Source organism: Pelophylax lessonae (genome assembly GCF_965119305.1).
Source record: "Pelophylax lessonae genome assembly, chromosome: 9".
In the NCBI taxonomy this organism is placed as follows: Eukaryota; Metazoa; Chordata; class Amphibia; order Anura; family Ranidae; genus Pelophylax; species Pelophylax lessonae.
The window spans coordinates 238,904,227-238,921,856 of record NC_138776.1 but is presented as its reverse complement, the minus strand read 5'-3'; the positions used below and the strand labels follow the sequence as shown (position 1 = coordinate 238,921,856).

Sequence of the window (17,630 nt, the reverse complement as noted above, 5' to 3'; positions counted from 1 at the left end):
TACAGGCAGTCCCCATATTACAAACAAGATAGTTTCTGTAAGTTTGTTCTTAAGTTGAATTTGTATGTAAGTTGGAACAGGTACATTATTTAAGTGTAACTCCAGCCAAAAAAATGTTTAAGTTCTTTGATTAGCATAGCAAAGTTTTTTTTTTTAATCAGAAAGAATGTTATTAAAGCGGAGTTCCAGCCACGAAAAAGTTTTTTTAATAAATATACACCTGGGACAGTCAGGGCTAGTACATTCCACAATGGCTAGCCTCTGTACTGTCCCTGGTCGCACTTACCTGCAAGAAGAAATACTTACCTTGAAAATTTCTTCTCCAGCGCTGCCATCTCTTTCGTGTCCTCTTCTCCCAGAATGCGCCTGCACCGGCCCCACTCGTCACTTCCGGTGCAGGCGCGTCATCCCTCCACAGCTTCTGGGCATGCCCAGAAGCTGTTTAGCAGGGAAAAAGGTGCCGCACTGGAAGTGACGAGCAGGGCCGGTGCAGGCGCATTGATTCCTTGGAGTGATGACGTTCAGCTCCCAGGAATCAATGCAAAGAGGAAGTGACGGCGCGGGCCGCGGCCGCAGAGGGAGGAAGTGGAAGAAAGGGGAGTATATTTTTATTCAATAACAAGGTAAGTAAACAAAAAAAAAAATCATAACTATCCATTTCTTTTTCAGGTGACCAAAAGCAAGTGGATGGCCCAAAATCGATTATGTCGATTTTGTGGCCGGAACTCCGCTTTAAGCCATAACACTATAAGAGCAGAGAACAAAATAATATCATCTTACATCAGAGATATCTTTGTATACAATGTGAGTACAAAAAAAAGAATGATCAGCAAAATTCACAAAATAAATGAGTATTCAGTGTTCAATAAAGTGCAAGTAGTTATAAAATGCAATAATGGTCAATTTAGTGGCATTATTCTCATACCATATAGGATTCCAAAGAGAACAAACATTAAACCAAACACCAAAAAAAAAAAAAAAACAAAGAGAAATAGCAAAAAAAGTTAAATATACAAAAAGAAAAACAATACCCGTCCTACTGTGAACTCAAATCCATAATCTGCATTCCCCTATGTAAGAGTTAAAGTCAAGTCTCACCAAAAGGACAAATCAATAGATCCATTTTTCAAATACTCTAGTCATCCCATATCAGAGCTATAAACGAATTTATCTGTTTCTTACACTTGTAACAGTCAGTCCAGTATCAACTGAGCAGGAGCAAGTCCCGGAGATTCAAGCTAGGCCTGCCATATAGAGTGAAATTTATGCGATGTGCTCCTCTATGTTGATATGCCAATTTTTCGTGCACTAATAGGAGGTTGACCTGATCGATTCACTGTTTGACTGTAGGGGCATGAGGAGACAATCACAATCTAGCAATCTGTTTACGGTCTACAGATAATAGCCTTATACCGTAATACAAAGTGGAGCAGGGTATATCTCCTCATCGATTGCTCTTAGGATGAAAACCAGTGGATCCATCGGTATTTTAAGTGTTAGAACAATGGAGATATTATCTGTAACCCCCTTCCAATACCCTTCCATAGAAGTTTCGGGCAACTCCACAGCAGATAAATCAGGTCGCCCTCCTCTCTTTCACATTTGGGGCAAAGGAGATTCTCGTCTACCCCATCAGAAAAGCTGTACTGGTATACAGTAGGATCTGTGTAATATGAATAGTTGTGACAGTATATGGGAAGGAGAGACTGAACTCAATGGTATGGATTGTAAGCATAGATCCCATATATCTCCACCAATGTGACCAAGGCTTTTTTTCACTTACTTCTACAGGGCAAATTGGTGGTGTCCTGAACACTAGAGGTCAAGTTTGAGTATATGCTGGACATCTTACCCTTTCTATTGTTAGTCAACATCATTTCTTCAACCAGGGCATGCCTCGCCAACACAAGTGAGGAGGAGCAGGCCTGGGACTGCAGGGAATGCCACAACTGGAGGTATTGATAGAATTTTGTTCAGGGTAATGCAAACTCTTCCTGCTATTCCATAAAGGAACGGTTCTGAGGAGCTTCCCAAAAGAAGTCTGCCTATGGGATCCATAGGGTCTGGAAGTCCCTATCCAACCATATTTTGGAGCTGAGAGGCTAAGAAATATAATTTAGGAATCGGCACTGCTAATCCCCCTGATCCTTACTATATTACAAAGTAGTTACGGTAACCTAATTCTGGCTGTTTTTTTCCGCCCTATGAGATCTCTAAATAGAGTATCAATACGCAGAAACCAGGTATCCATTGTGGGGCGTTATGTAATATATATAACAATTAGGGGGCCCAAGTCATTTTAATTAGGTTTAATCTACCTATCACGCTGAGGGGAAGCTTTCACCAAGTTGTACACTTAAGCTGAAATTGCTTAAGGAGAGGAAGCTAATTGAACTGTAAATATTCCGTTGGATCTAATTGAACTGTAAATATTCCGTTGGATCAGCTGTAATTTGTACTCCAAGGTATCAAAAGGACATGACTACTTTAGGATCATGAGAGATGCTTTGGGAAGGCGAAACGGGACCATCTATAGGGAGCAGAACCAATTTACTCCAGTTGATGGAGAAACCAGAGAGCGCACCAAATCTAGCAATCAATGCCATAGCATTATGAAGAGAGGCATCCATATCTCCCAAATATAACAGTGTCATCTGCGTACATGGATACCTTATCCTCACATAAGCCACGTTTAAACCTCACTATATTAGAAGAGGCCCTTATAGCAGCAGCCAACGGTTCTATGGCTAGAGCAAACAGCAGAGGTGACAATGGGCACCCCTGCCTTGTACCCCTGTAAAATGAGAACGGAGCTGTAAGGCCACGATTATTGCGAAGTCTAGCAATTGGAGCAGAGTAGAGCAATTTTAACAATTAATAAAGCCTTCACCCAAACCAAATCTCGCCAGTGTTTCCCATAGGCAAGGTCACCGGACACTGTCGAAAGCCTTGGCCGCATCAAGGTTTTCAACAGGAATTTGGAGATTGAGAAACAAGCGGCGGATGTTTAACACAATAGATATAGTAGGTATAAACCCGAACTGATCTCTATGAATAAATGAGAGATTACTTTAGCTAGACGGGTTGCTCGGGCCAGTCATTTTACATTCGTGGTTAATAAATAGAGTACAATAACTGCCTCATTCATGGAGGGGGGACGATGCCCCAATTCCAGAGCTTCTAGGAAAACCCTACGTAGTCTAGGGAGGAGGACCCCAGCATATCTTTTATAGACCTCTGCTGGCAGTCCATCTGTGTCTGGAGATTTAGCAGGGGCCGAGAGTTCAAGAGCGTCACTTAATTCATCTATCATAAGAGGAGCATGTAGCATAGATCTAACAGAAGAGCCTAAACAGGGGAGTGGGCTTTCACAGAGGAACTGATTAATGTCCTCCAATGTAGGGGGGGTCTTGGAGGAGTATGTATCCATATAAAAGTCTCGGAAACAAAGTAAGATATCCTCATGTGAAGTAGTAATTCCCCCTGTAGGCCTAGTAAGGGCAGGAATAAAGGAGGAGCTCCTATTAGCTTTCGCTATCATAGCTAGCATATGTCCTGTACCTTCTCCTTTTTAAAGAATACCTTCTGTTTGAAAAAGTGTTTGTTCTCAGCATTCGTCAAAGAGACCTGTCGTGCCATGTCCTGCACCTCTAACCAAGATCTTTTAGTACTATCATCTGGGTGTGAGACATAGTTGGATTCTGCTCTAGCAACCTCTCGTAAAATGGAAGATTCCCATGCTCGAGTCCCGGTTTTAATAGTAGATATAATGTGAATAAACTGTCCCCTTAGAAAGGCCTTAAGAGTATCCCAAAGTATACCTAAGGAGACAGTATTCTCATTTACAGTAAAGAAGTGGTCACTGCTTCTTTTACAGGGTCAGGAAATAGTTCAAACCAAAAGCGATTAATTCTCCAATATTGGTGGTCCTTGCATAGTTGTTTTAACCCATAAAGGAGAGTGATCAGAAATGGTTCTCGGCTCATAATCAGCTAATAAAACCACTCGGAGCATCTCCTCATTAGCTAGGCCCAGGTCGATCCTAGTGAGACCGCCATGAGTTGCCGAATAGCAAGAGAATTTCTTAACTATAAGGTTTAGGGTCCTCCACACATCCCTCAGTCAAATCTCTGTGACAAGTCTGGAAAAAGGCAATGAGTTCCGAGGTGAACCCGGCAAAGCAGCAGGCGAGAACCTATCCAGAGGAACATCTAACAAATTGTTGAAGTCACCACCTGCCAAGACACCAGGGTGACCCCCCAGGAATGAAGCAATCAGCTTTAAAACCTCTGCAGAGAATGGAGGAGGGATGTATAGAGTAATTAAAACACATTATAAACCTTCAAGAACACAACGTAGAAATATATTTCTACCCAATGGGTCAACAGATTATTTTATACAGGAAAATTGAATGCCATGAGGAATCAAAATACTGACCCCCCCCTAGCGTAGGATGAGTAACGAGAGTGAAACTGGTGGCTGTATAATCTCTGGGAAAAAGGGGAGAGATGCATCTCTTGGAGACATATTACTGAGGATCCCAAAGTTTTTGCATATCGCTGGACAGCCAGGTGCTTCACTCGAGTACCCAGACCTCTCACATTCCAGGAAAGGATAACAAAACATTTAGCTATTAGGGTCACAGATAAAATCAGACAGCAGGATAAACCATAAATATATCTTCATACTCAAGTCCATATACGACATAGCTCCACATTGCAGAGCAAATCTCTATCTAAGTACCAGAGGAAACCGGATCAAAATGGAAGGTACTAGGGTAGGTACATACGCAATCCAAATCCATGGTGAGTAAAGCAATAAAAGAAGGTGGGGTAGTTTGCAGATCAATAGGACAGATATCAAAAAAATTCCTTGGACCAACAGGGTCCAAGTCAACAAAAAAGGTGCATGACCTCTTCCACATAGGAGAACTGTGGGTGACAACATCTTAACAAGCAGGCCTAATACATGAGGCCTCATAGTTATGGACTGTAATGTAGTAAAGAGTTCTGTAGAAGATCACCAGGCTCCTGTATATCTCTGTCTGAAAAAAGGAGGCTGGGGCGAAAGCTTGAAAAGTAGTAAAGAACTGCAAGAACTGCCATAATCAGGTAGGTAGTCGACGTTTTGAGGCATATTCCCGGAGGGTGTTCTCCTCAAGACCCAATAATTGCTGGGCCAAGAATGGTTTCTCAAAAAAGTAAACCTCCCTCTTTATATAGAAAGGGTAAACCTATGCGCTGTAGGAGGAAAGGATTTTAACGTCGTATCATCTAATCCTTTTAAATATCTATTTCTCCGAGTTCGACATATTTATATATTTATTGGGTGGTCCATCGCATTCAAGGATCAGAGCGCTGATTCCTTTTATTTCTGAAACCTCCCTCTTTGCTACTACTCGCAGCCTGGCTGGATACAACATGGCATACTGTAAATCCACGGTCCTCAACCTTTTTTTGACATCAGTGAATAGAGCCCTCCTCATCTGGACGTCAGCCGATAAGTCAGGAAAAATTAAATTTTGGGGTTGTAAATCACCATAGCCGGACCCATAGTTCTGGCCTTACAGAGAATTGTATTTCTATCCTTGTAATTCAGCATTTTAAATAGGAAGGGGTGAGGAAGGGAACCAGGTGGTAGTGGACATGCTGGAATTCTATGTGCCCGTTCCACAGAGAACATGAGGGAGAAGGAATCTTTCTCGAAGGTATTAAATAGCCAATGAAAGTTACTGGGTTTTCCCCCTCAATTTTTTCAGGGATTCTGATCGCCCGCACAATTATTTCTTCTCAGCCCGTTCTCAAAATCCTCTAGATTTGCTGCATGCTGAGTGACTGTGGTGTGGGTACATGCAACATCACGTTGCAGCGTGGCCCATTCGTCTTCAAGAGTGTTAAGGCAGCCTTCCAAAGCTGCAGTATGGTCTCTGACCTTCTGCATATCTTGGCAAATAAATGTAACCTCAGCCTTAACCCCCTTTATGTCCACGGCGAGGGACACGATGGAAGTGTTACAGGTTGTAACTGCTTAGAGTATATCTCTCAGCATGAGTTCTGGTTCCTCAGAGCCTAGGGCTTGTGTAGAATGCAGAGCAAAGAGGTCTGCCTGTGTACTCACTGTGTCCCATTCCTGCAATGGGATAGCAGATTCATCCAGAGGCGCTGTATCATCAGTCTCCGAATGTTCCCCACTACACTCAAAGAAGACTGTGGGGGCAGATCCTTAGGAGCAGACTTTGTAAAGAATTTCTGTGCTGCTTCCCTATACTTGTCCTTGGCTGGCCGAGGAGGAAGGCCGCTATCTTGGGCTTCATGGTCCTTGGCTGACCAAGAAGCAGAGCCCCACTTGGACATAGCCTCCAACAACAGGAATACCGTCAGATGGTAGGTTAGGATGTTAGGTAGTCTAGCAGTGTGATCAGTGTTGTTCAGTACAGGACATGAGAGGTGCCAACAGGATCAAAAGCAGGAGACTTGGCGGAGAGAGCTGTCTGATTATCCGCCTACATCCAAGCCACACCCCAAAGGAAAGGGTTAACACCCCTGTATGCTATTTTTGCTGTCTTTGCCCCTGTTCAGAAAATTTTACCTCACTTTCTGTCCTTGTGATAATTGGATTTTGAAAATTTTGGGTTATTGGGGAATCAAGGATTGGTGATAATGCTTCAGTGGAAACACCTTTTTCCCATGATAACTCTTACAGGAGTGAATGTCCCTTCCTAGGGGTAGATTTCCTCTCACTTCCTGTTGTCCCCTTCTGTATGAGTCATATGTAAGTCAGATGTTTGTAACTTGGGGACTGCCTGTGGCAGGAAATTTGGAATGCACGTCTCTTATTGAGCTAGTCAGTCTTTCCATAAGCCTGAAGTCTTCTACTCCTCTGATTCGTTTCTCTGCTGTCAGAGATGAGAAGGATTTCCATCATGATGGGATGCATGAGTACGTCGTGTTCTCTAAGTTTCTAATCACTACTATTATACACTGCTCAAAAAATTAAAGGAACACTTTTTAATCGGAGTATAACATCAAGTCAATACAACTCCTAGGATATTGATCTGGTCAGTTAAGTTGGCAGAGAGGGTTTTTAATCAGTTTCAGCTGCTTTGGTGTTAATGAAATTAATAACAGGGGCACTAGATAGGCAACAATGAGATGACCTCTAAAACAGGAATAGTTTTACAGGTGGAGTCCATTTTTTCTCTACTCATCTTTTCTGACTGTTTTTCAGTAGTTTTGCATTTGGCTAGGATCAGTGTCACTACTGGTTGCACAAGACAATACCTGGACATCAATACTTGCCATTGCCAGAAGGTTTGCTGTGTCTCCCAGCACAGTCTCAAGAGCATGGAGGAGATTCCAGGAGACAGGAAGTTACTCTAGGAGAGCTGGACAGGACCGTAGAAGGTCCTTAACCCATTAACAGGACCATGATCTGCTCCTTTGTGCAAGGAGGAACAGGATGAACACTGCCAGAGCCCTACAAAATGACCTCCAGCAGGACACTAGTGTAAATGTCTCTGACTAAACAATGAAAAATAGACTTAATGAGGGTGGCCCGAGGGCCCAACATCCTCCAGTGGTCCCTGTGCTCACTGCCCGGCACCATGGAGCTCGATTGGCATTTGTGTAATGTTCCGGTACCTTTGGTACCCTAAATTACACTTTCCACAAGTGTATGCGCCCCACCATTTACTTTTGGAAAGGTGCGCATACACCTTTAAGACTGGAGCTGTCATCACCCAGCGCCGGACTAGATGGCTATTTAAAGCGCCGGTTCTCACTCACATGTGTTCGTTCAAACACCCTTACCTGGATGCTAACCTTGCTTGAAGCTTCCATGCTTGCAAGCTTACTTCGCTGACGGAACCTCGCTGCGCTGATCCCTGTATCCCGCTACTGGATCATCTGCCTCTCCTGAACCACCCTTCGGCTGTATCGCTAATAGTGCTAAGTACCCCGCAGGGGAATTCTCTATAAACTTATACTAAGCTTACACTATCTAGCTCTGCATAGTAAAGACTGTTTATCACATCTGCATAACTAGATTGCTAGCTCTTGAGACTACTGCTACTTTTCTGCACTGGGTTGATCTCTTTTGTATGTCCACCTGCTATCCTATCATCTGCTATCATACAACATTGCTAAACCTTCCTGCATCCATCTGCTACTGTCTCACCTTCAAGTGTCTATCACCTACCACCTCCACTCAACCTATCCCTCAACCTTCATCATTGTGTTACCACATACATAAAGTCACTCTAGGAACCAGCTTGCTAATTGTGTGTATTTACTGGCTGAAATAAGACCTTCCACACATGATGAGTCATTGAGGTTGGGAATGGTATCTCAGCATATCTCTTACATGACTACTGACGTGGAACTATTTCTGCAGCTGAAAATCCACACCATATAAGAAACGCAGAAGCGTTACAGATTGAACGAACCAAAAAATGGATTCAGCAGAAATAACCACTCAGGTGACACAATTAAAACAGCAAGTATCTGCGTTAATACACGCACTTGCTGAATTAAAAGAAGATAATCAGGCTCTGTCGCAGCAGGTAATTAGACTGACACAACTTACCTCTGCTCAGTCCCCTGAACCCAAGATAAATCCCCCTTCGGTATTTACAGGCGATCGCAAAAAATTTAGCGAATTTAAAAAGGCATGTGAGTTACTTTTTTTGCTAAAACCTCGTACCTACCTTACTGATCACATTAAGGTTTGTACTATTATTTCTTACCTATCAAACGATCCTCGAGCCTGGGCAGATTCTCTTTTTGAGAAAAACGACCAGCTTCTCAACTCCTATGCCTTGTTCCTGGCAGAGCTCACTAGCCTATATGATGACCCCAATAGGCAGAGTACTGCTGATCTTCAGTTAAGATCCTTGAAACAAGGAAGGAGGCCTGTAGAAGACTTTGTCGCAGAGTTCAAGAGATGGACCCTTGATTCAGAATGGAATGATGCATCTCTGAAAACCCAATTTAGGCTTGGCCTATCAGAAGCCGTTAAGGACGAGCTCGCCCGAGCGGATCTGCCAAAAACCCTGGATGCACTAATACAACTCAGTATTACCATAGATAGAAGACTACGAGAAAGAAAGGCTGAAAAGATGGGAATGCCATTATCCGTTTCCTCTCGGAGTCTGGCCGTTGACCCCGTTCCTATGGAGATAGGAACCATACGCCCACCGTTATCAACTATGGAAAAAGCCAAAAGACGAAATGAAAATCTCTGCTTGTACTGTGTATCCCCGGATCACAAGATAAACGTCTGTCCCCTAGTCAACAAAAAGAAGGGTGAGTGTTCACATGTCTCCCTAGGAGGATTGACAACTTCATTCACTAACCCATACATTTCTGTTTTTTTGACATTACAGTGGGACCAGAACAGGATTACTACTAAGGCCATGATTGACACAGGATCTTGTGGAAATTATATGGATATATGTTTTGCTGCTTTAAATAAAATTCCTATTATTTCTAAACTCAAACCTGTCTCAGTAAGTCCTATTACCGGTGTTCCGTTATCCTCTGGTCCGATCACCGATCAGACACAAGCACTTCTAGTCACTATTAACGAGTCTCATAGGGAGACTTCTACCTTCGATTTAATACCTTCACCCCACTTTCCCATTGTGTTGGGACTTCCCTGGTTGCACACACACCAACCAACCATAGATTGGAAGAAACGGTCCTTGACCTTCCCTTCTTGTTATTGCGAGGAAACGTGTAACCTCCCGTTTTCCGGGAAGATTCTGTCTGTGGTGACAGATGAGATTGCACCACTATGTTATCAGGATCTTTCTGAGGTTTTTCTTGAGAAAAATGCTCAAGCATTACCTCCTCATCGAGACTATTATTGTAGCATTGATCTACTCCCAAATAGCAAATTGCCGTTCGGTCATGTTTATCCTCTTTCACAAGATGAACTTGCCCATCTCAAAACCTATTTGGATGAGAACTTGGAAAAAGGTTTTATTAGACCTTCCACTTCTTCCACAGCAGCAGGACTCTTTTTTGTTCGCAATAAAGATTCAAGTCTCAGACCTATCATCGACTACAGGAAATTGAATGCCATCACAATAAAAGATCGCTATCCTCTACCGCTTATCCCTGAGCTCATTGAGCAGGTGCGTGGAGCTACCTATTTTTCAAAATTAGACCTGAAAGGAGCATACAATCTCATTCGAATCCGTGATGGATACGAGTGGAAGACTGCATTCAGAACTAGATACGGATTGTTCGAATATCTTGTGATGCCATTCGGCCTATGCAATGCCCCTGCAGTTTTCCAACGATTTATAAACGATATTTTTAAAGACTTACTAGATGTCTGTGTTGTGGTATATCTGGACGATATACTTATATATTCACGGACCTTGTCTGAACACATAAGACATGTAAGACTTGTATTATCGAGATTGCTTGCACATAATCTTTATGTGAAGCTGAAGAAATGCTTGTTCCATAAAGATGAGGTACTCTTTCTAGGCTACATCATATCCAAAACAGGAATCGAGATGGACATGAGTAAAATATCCTGCATTCAGGATTGTCCTACACCAACTACACGCAAGGCGCTACAGCGATTCCTGGGATTTTCAAATTTCTACAGGAAGTTCATAAAAAACTTTTCTGCTATTGTGAGACCCCTCACACAGCTCACTAGCATAAAAATACCATTTAAATGGTCAGAAGAAGCAAATAAGGCTTTCCACTTGTTAACCACTTAAGCCCCGGAAGATTTTACCCCCATTCCGACCAGGGGGTATTTTGCGATTCGGCACTGCGTGAATTTAACGCACAATTGCGCGGTCGTGCGACGCTGTACCTAAACGAATTTGACGTCCTTTTTTTCCCACAAACAGAGCTTTCTTTTGGTGGTATTTGATCACCTGTGCGATTTTTTGATCACGCGCTATAAACAAAAAAAGAGCGTCAATTTTGCAAAAATAGCAATATTTTTCACATTTTTTTATATGAAATTCCCCCAAAAAAAAATGTAAAAATCAAAATTTTTAAAAATTTTCGGCCAATTTATTTTATGCTACCTATGTTTGGTAAAAAAAATCGCAAAAAGCGTATTTTGATTGGTTTGCGCAAAAGTTATCGCGTTTACTAACAAAGGGAAAGATTTTTGTCATTTTTGTTGTTTTTTTTTTTAACGCGTAATGGCGGCGATCTGCGATTTTTTTTTGCGGTACTGCGACATTGCGGCGGACAGATCGGACCCTTGACTGACATTTTTGACACTTTTGGGGTTACCAGTGACATTTCTACAGTAATCAGTGCTATACATATGCACTGTTACTGTAAAAATACACTGGTAGTGAAGGGGTTAACTTTATTTGGAAGGGAGGGGCTGTGTGTGTCCCTAGGGGCGTGGTTTCTACTGTGATTGGCTGTGGCTCTAGCTGTAAGGACACTGATCAACGGATCTACATACCAGATCCGTTTTATCAGTGTCTTTGCAGCGAGGAGAATGACAGGCAGTTTGTTTACACAAGCTGCCTGACATTCTCCCTCTCCCCCGCCGATCGCCGAGTGACCGGCGGACATCGGGTCCGCTGGTCACACGCGCGGGGGGGTCCGTGACCACGCGGGAGCGGGAGCGCGCCCCGGGGGGCGCGCGCTCGCTCCCTAGACCCTCACAAGCAAGCAACGTAGCCCTACGTTAGTTTGCCTGTGAGGGGCTGACCGCCGACGTAGATAGTCGTGCGGCGGTCGGCAAGTGGTTAAAGACAAGGTTTACTTCCGCTCCCATATTACGCCATCCAGACCCATCCCTCCAATACATTCTGGAGGTAGATGCGTCAAACATGGCAGTAGGAGCAATACTCTCCCAACGACCTACCCACACTTCACCACTTCATCCAGTCGCTTTTTTTTCTAAATCCCTGAGCAGTCCCGAGATAAATTACCCCGTGGGTGAAAAGGAACTGCTTGCTATAAAATTGGCTCTGGAGAATTGGCGACATTTACTCGAAGGCACCCAATTACCAATAATTATATACACGGACCATAAAAACCTCCAATATCTTCAGACTAGCAAAACTCTCTCGCATCGACAGGTACGATGGTCACTATTCTTTCTAAGGTTTAACTTCCTAGTGACCTACACACCTGCAGATAAGAACAAAAAGGCGGATGCACTATCACGACTAACTGAAGAAAACTACTTTGAAATCCCTTCCGTTCCTATAATACCTCACAAACGCATTATTGGAGTTGTCCGTTCCTTAAAGGAAGAGGTTCTGCATGGTATAAGTTTGGATTCACCCCCACCACAACTAAATACTGATGCAGAAGGCTTCCTCTACTACAACGACAAACTTTACATACCACCTACCCTACGCACCAAGATCTTGGAATTATCGCATGATGTGCCTATGGCAGGACATATGGGTATGACAAAGACTTTCAATTTGATTTCTTGACAATTCTGGTGGCCTGACATGAAAACATCTATACAAAAATTCGTCTCTTCATGCAATGTCTGTGCCAGGTCCAAAATTGACACTACGAGACCATCCGGTCTACTATGCAGTCTACCAATACCCCAAACTCCATGGGAGGTTTTGTCATTGGACTTCATCGTAGAATTGCCTCCTTCCAAAGGATTTAATACCATCTTGGTGTCAGTGGACCATCTGACAAAGATGGCACATTTCATTGCTATTCGCAGACTACCTTCGTCCAAACAAACGGCAGAACTCCTGATGAAACATGTCTTCAGATTACATGGTATCCCAAAAACTCTTCTGTCTGACCGTGGATCCCAATTTATTTCTAAATTCTGGCAAGAACTATGTCACATACTACGGATTGAGCGGAAGCTCACTTCTCCTTACCATCCGCAGACCAACGGACAGACTGAAAGAGTCAACCAATGCATCGAGCAGTATTTACGTTGTTACACTTCTTACCAACAGGATGATTGGTTGGATCTTCTCCCCCTGGCAGAATTTTCCTACAACAACGCAACTCACAGTACAACCAAGCAGAGTCCGTTCTACTTGAACTATGGGTTCCATCCCTCTATTCTCCCTCCACGCATCCTTCCTTCAAATAACCCAGTAGCCTCAGACTATCTTACCCAAATAAAGGATTCTCTGGGTTTACTAAATACTACCATTGCACACGCTCACAGTCAACAAAAGAAGTACTATGATCTTCGTAGAAGACCTTCTCCACAGTATACTATCGGGGACCTCGTTTGGCTCTCAACAAAAAACTTGAGACTGAAGATCCCTAGCAAAAAGCTTGGACCTCTGTTCTTGGGACCTTTCCCAATCAAGAAACTTATTGGAAAAGCTGCAGTGCAGCTTACATTGCCAATGGACCTAAAAATCCATCCCATTTTCCATGTGTCGCTACTAAAACCCCATGTTCCGGACCAAGGAATAAGGCCTAATATTCCACCTCCCCCTCCTGTACAAGTTGAAGGTGGAGAAGAATACGAGATAAAAGAGATTCTGGATTCTCGTATCTACAGAAGAAGACTTCAGTACTTGGTTAGATGGAAGAACTATGGGCCCCAAGACGACACCTGGCTAAACACCTCTGACATACATGCCCCTAGATTAATCCGCAATTTTCATGCGAGATACCCAGACAAACCAGCTCCAGAGGCCTTCAGGAGCAGGCCTTAAGGGGGGGGGGGGTATTGTAATGTTCCGGTACCTTTGGTACCCTAAATTACACTTTCCACAAGTGTATGCGCCCCACCATTTACTTTTGGAAAGGTGCGCATACACCTTTAAGACTGGAGCTGTCATCACCCAGCGCCGGACTAGATGGCTATTTAAAGCGCCGGTTCTCACTCACATGTGTTCGTTCAAACACCCTTACCTGGATGCTAACCTTGCTTGAAGCTTCCATGCTTGCAAGCTTACTTCGCTGACGGAACCTCACTGCGCTGATCCCTGTATCCCGCTACTGGATCATCCGCCTCTCCTGAACCACCCTTCGGCTGTATCGCTAATAGTGCTAAGTACCCCGCAGGGGAATTCTCTATAAACTTATACTAAGCTTACACTATCTAGCTCTGCATAGTAAAGACTGTTTATCACATCTGCATAACTAGATTGCTAGCTCTTGAGACTACTGCTACTTTTCTGCACTGGGTTTATCTCTTTTGTATGTCCACCTGCTATCCTATCATCTGCTATCATACAGCATTGCTAAACCTTCCTGCATCCATCTGCTACTGTCTCACCTTCAAGTGTCTATCACCTACCACCTCCACTCAACCTATCCCTCAACCTTCATCATTGTGTTACCACATACATAAAGTCACTCTAGGAACCAGCTTGCTAATTGTGTGTATTTACTGGCTGAAATAAGACCTTCCACACATGATGAGTCATTGAGGTTGGGAATGGTATCTCAGCATATCTCTTACATGACTACTGACGTGGAACTATTTCTGCAGCTGAAAATCCACACCATATAAGAAACGCAGAAGCGTTACAATTTGCCATTAAACACCTGAAGTGGCCGGTCCGCCACTGGCGCCCTGTGCTTTTCACAGATGAGAGCAGGTTCACCCAGAGCACATGTGACAAACTTGGGGAGCAATATGCTGCCTGTAACATCGTTCAGAATGACCGGTTGGGTGGTGGGTCAGTGATGGTCTGGGGAGGCATATCCATTGAGGGTAACACAGACCTCTACAAGCTAGACAATGGCACCCTGACTGCCAATAGGTTTTGGGATGGAATCCTTGAACCCATTGTCAGACCCTACGCTGGTGCAGTGGGTCCTGGGTTCCTCCTAGTGCACGACAATGCCTGGCCTCATGTGGCAAAAGTATGCAGCCAGTTCCTGGAGGATTAAGGAATTGATACCACTGAATGGCCTCCGCGGTTGCCTGACCTAACTCCAATAGAACACCTCTGGGACATTATGTTTCGGTCCATCCGACGCCGCCAGGCTGTACTTCAGTCTGTTCAGGAGCTCAGTGATGCCCTGGTCCAGATCTGGGAGGAAATACCCCAGGACATCATTTACCGTCTCATTAGGAGCATCCCCCGACATTGTCAGGCATGCATACAAGAACGTGGGGGCCATACAAACTACTGAGTACCATTTTGAGTTGCTGCAATGACATTTCAGTAAAATGGACTAGACTGCTGCATCATTTTTTCACTTTGATTTTTGGGGTGTCTTTGAATTCAGCCCTCTGTAGGTTGATCATTTTCATTTCCATTGAAAGCGATGTGGCATCCTTTTGTTACCAACACATTACCCAGTCCATATCAGTATAGATATCCAGCATGATATTTTTCCCCATTGAGATCTGATGTGTTTTCAAAGTGTTCCTTTCATTTTTTTGAGCAGTGTATAAGCTTTCATTTTGGGAAAGATTATAACCTATATATAATAAGTTATAAAAGTGCGCTTCTATGAACAATGAACAAAAAATGACATAGCATCCAATGTGACAAATGAATGGAAACAATAATCCAGGCTGTGCAAAAATTATTCTTGTATGGTGAAAAAGTCTCTTTTATCTAAAGGTGAACCAAAATTGCCCAAAGTGACAAGTGAAAATAATCCAACTGCTGGGATTACACTGACGTGTATTGAAGGTGCCCAAATGGCCTCTTACCAAATAATCAATCCAATAACGTGAAATTAAAACAGTAGTGCAATAGTGATGGTGACACCCAGGTGATGAAGATGGACTCTTACCACAATTCAGGGAGAAATGAGCCAAAGCTGTGGTACCAAGGAATCCAATATCTGATCTGCCAGAGATGGTATGGCGCCCAATGGGATGGATGAATCAGACAGCTTCTTATCTACATAGGTCCGGAAACTTCCGGGAATGGGAATTTCAGAGGGAAAAACCACCATGGAAAGAAGGAAGGAACTAATAGTGCATTACCCACTTATTTTATTGAAATAAAAAGAAGGCAAACACTTACAAAAATCCGTAGATGAACAGCAATGCTCAAAATAAAAAATCACGCTCGCCTGCAGTGCGGTCCGTGACAAATAGCATTGCGGCTGGCTCCCCCCGACGCGTTTCCCCTGAAGAGTCGGCTTCTGGGACTGGAGCTCTATAGATATCCAGCATGGTATTTTTCCCCATTGAGATCTGATGTGTTTTCAAAGTGTTCCTCTAATTTTTTTGAGCAGTGTATAAGCTTTCATAGGTACCATGTTATGGGGTAGGGGAAAGATCACTAGCATTTTTGTGGATCTTTGGTCTAATAGACCTGAGACCCAAAGGCTTGTAAGGCCGTACAGAACCAGAAAGGATAGCATGTCCTCCTCTAGGAGAGATTTTGTCTTACTTCCTGTTGTATCTATGGGAAAGAAAGTAAGGGAAAATCTCCCTAGTTGGACACCTGTCATACAGTATTATCCCTTCTCTATTCTACCAAAAGCAAAAAATAGTATTAGTTTGATATACCAGCCTGTACCAACACTTTACAATACACAGCTTTAGGGTTAGTGGCTTGCAAGGTTGTGAAGGAAGAATTGGGACAAGAGTGCCATAATCTTGTACCTTCAAAAGAAAGCCAGCAATGAAAGCCACAATATATCTGCCAAAGCAGAGCAGCCATGCAGCAAATTATGGCATTATAAAGTGTCTTACCAGAGAGCACAGAGACTTCCAACATGGTCCCATTACAAGGATAATGTAATAGGCCTGTATGGAGTCCTGATCTCAATCCACCAAGAAATGACTGTCTAGGAGCCTGGCATTGGTGGAACCTGACAGATACTTCTACAGAAGCAGACCCTACTAGCAATGTTCCAGCATCCAATGGATAACCTTCTCAGAAGACCAGGGGCTGTTATGGCACCTTAACAAAGCACCAACTATAGCGATACCGTTATTTTCAAAATTAAACGGGCAGGAGCCCAATTGGCCATATAGTAGGGGTCAAAGTATAGTAAAATTAAACTATTATCCTAAAATGTAGGTCCTATAGAGAGAAAAGTCCTGCTCTGACCAGTGTGACAACAAAGGTAAAATCTTATAGACTTACATACGTCTTGCTTGGTCTCTTGTTCGCTGTCAATGTAGATAGATGTCTTGCTAGGTCCAGTCCTTTATTGGAGTTACTGTACCCAGTCCTTATCAGCAGTAGCGTCATTTTATGGCCATATGTTCACACTAATGTATAAACATTAACCCTGTACAAACAGATAGTCTCTGATGAGTCTTTTTTTTTATGTTACCAGAATATACATGTATAATTAGCATATTTTTACACAACCATGCATTATATTTATTTGGGAAAGAAGCAAAGCCTGAAGCCCCGCACACACGCACCGATTGTTGGCCGACTGATCGGCCGTCTTTTGTCCAGGGCTGTCGTGTCTGTTGAAATGTGCTCTAGACTGCACACAAATTTTGTCGGCCAACAACAACCAACTGTGATGTCATGTGATGGTTAACTTTCCGTGTGTTTTTTCTTCTCTGAGCATGCCCAGTCTTGCTCATCTGGTTTTTGTCGGCCGAAATTTGTACTGACTGACGAACAATCGGCCGTTCTGGTGACGGCCAACAAAAATTTTATAGCCTGCACACCAGATTTTGTTAGGCCTAAAAGTCGCAGTCGGTTGTCGGAAGCATCATACTAACAAGCCGATAATCGGCCGATT

At 43.3% G+C, this 17,630-nt stretch overlaps 1 protein-coding gene across 1 annotated transcript in view; it reads right to left on the bottom strand.

Moving 5' to 3' along the window:
* The window catches only part of LOC309564338 (membrane-spanning 4-domains subfamily A member 4A-like), a gene marked incomplete at its 3' end in the record, with an annotated part of 49,323 nt that extends 32,224 nt beyond the window's left edge, over positions 1-17,099 (bottom strand). The window contains exon 1 of the mRNA XM_082268964.1: positions 17,012-17,099. The remainder of the gene's footprint in view (positions 1-17,011) is intronic.
* Positions 17,100-17,630: the final 531 nt, after the last annotated feature.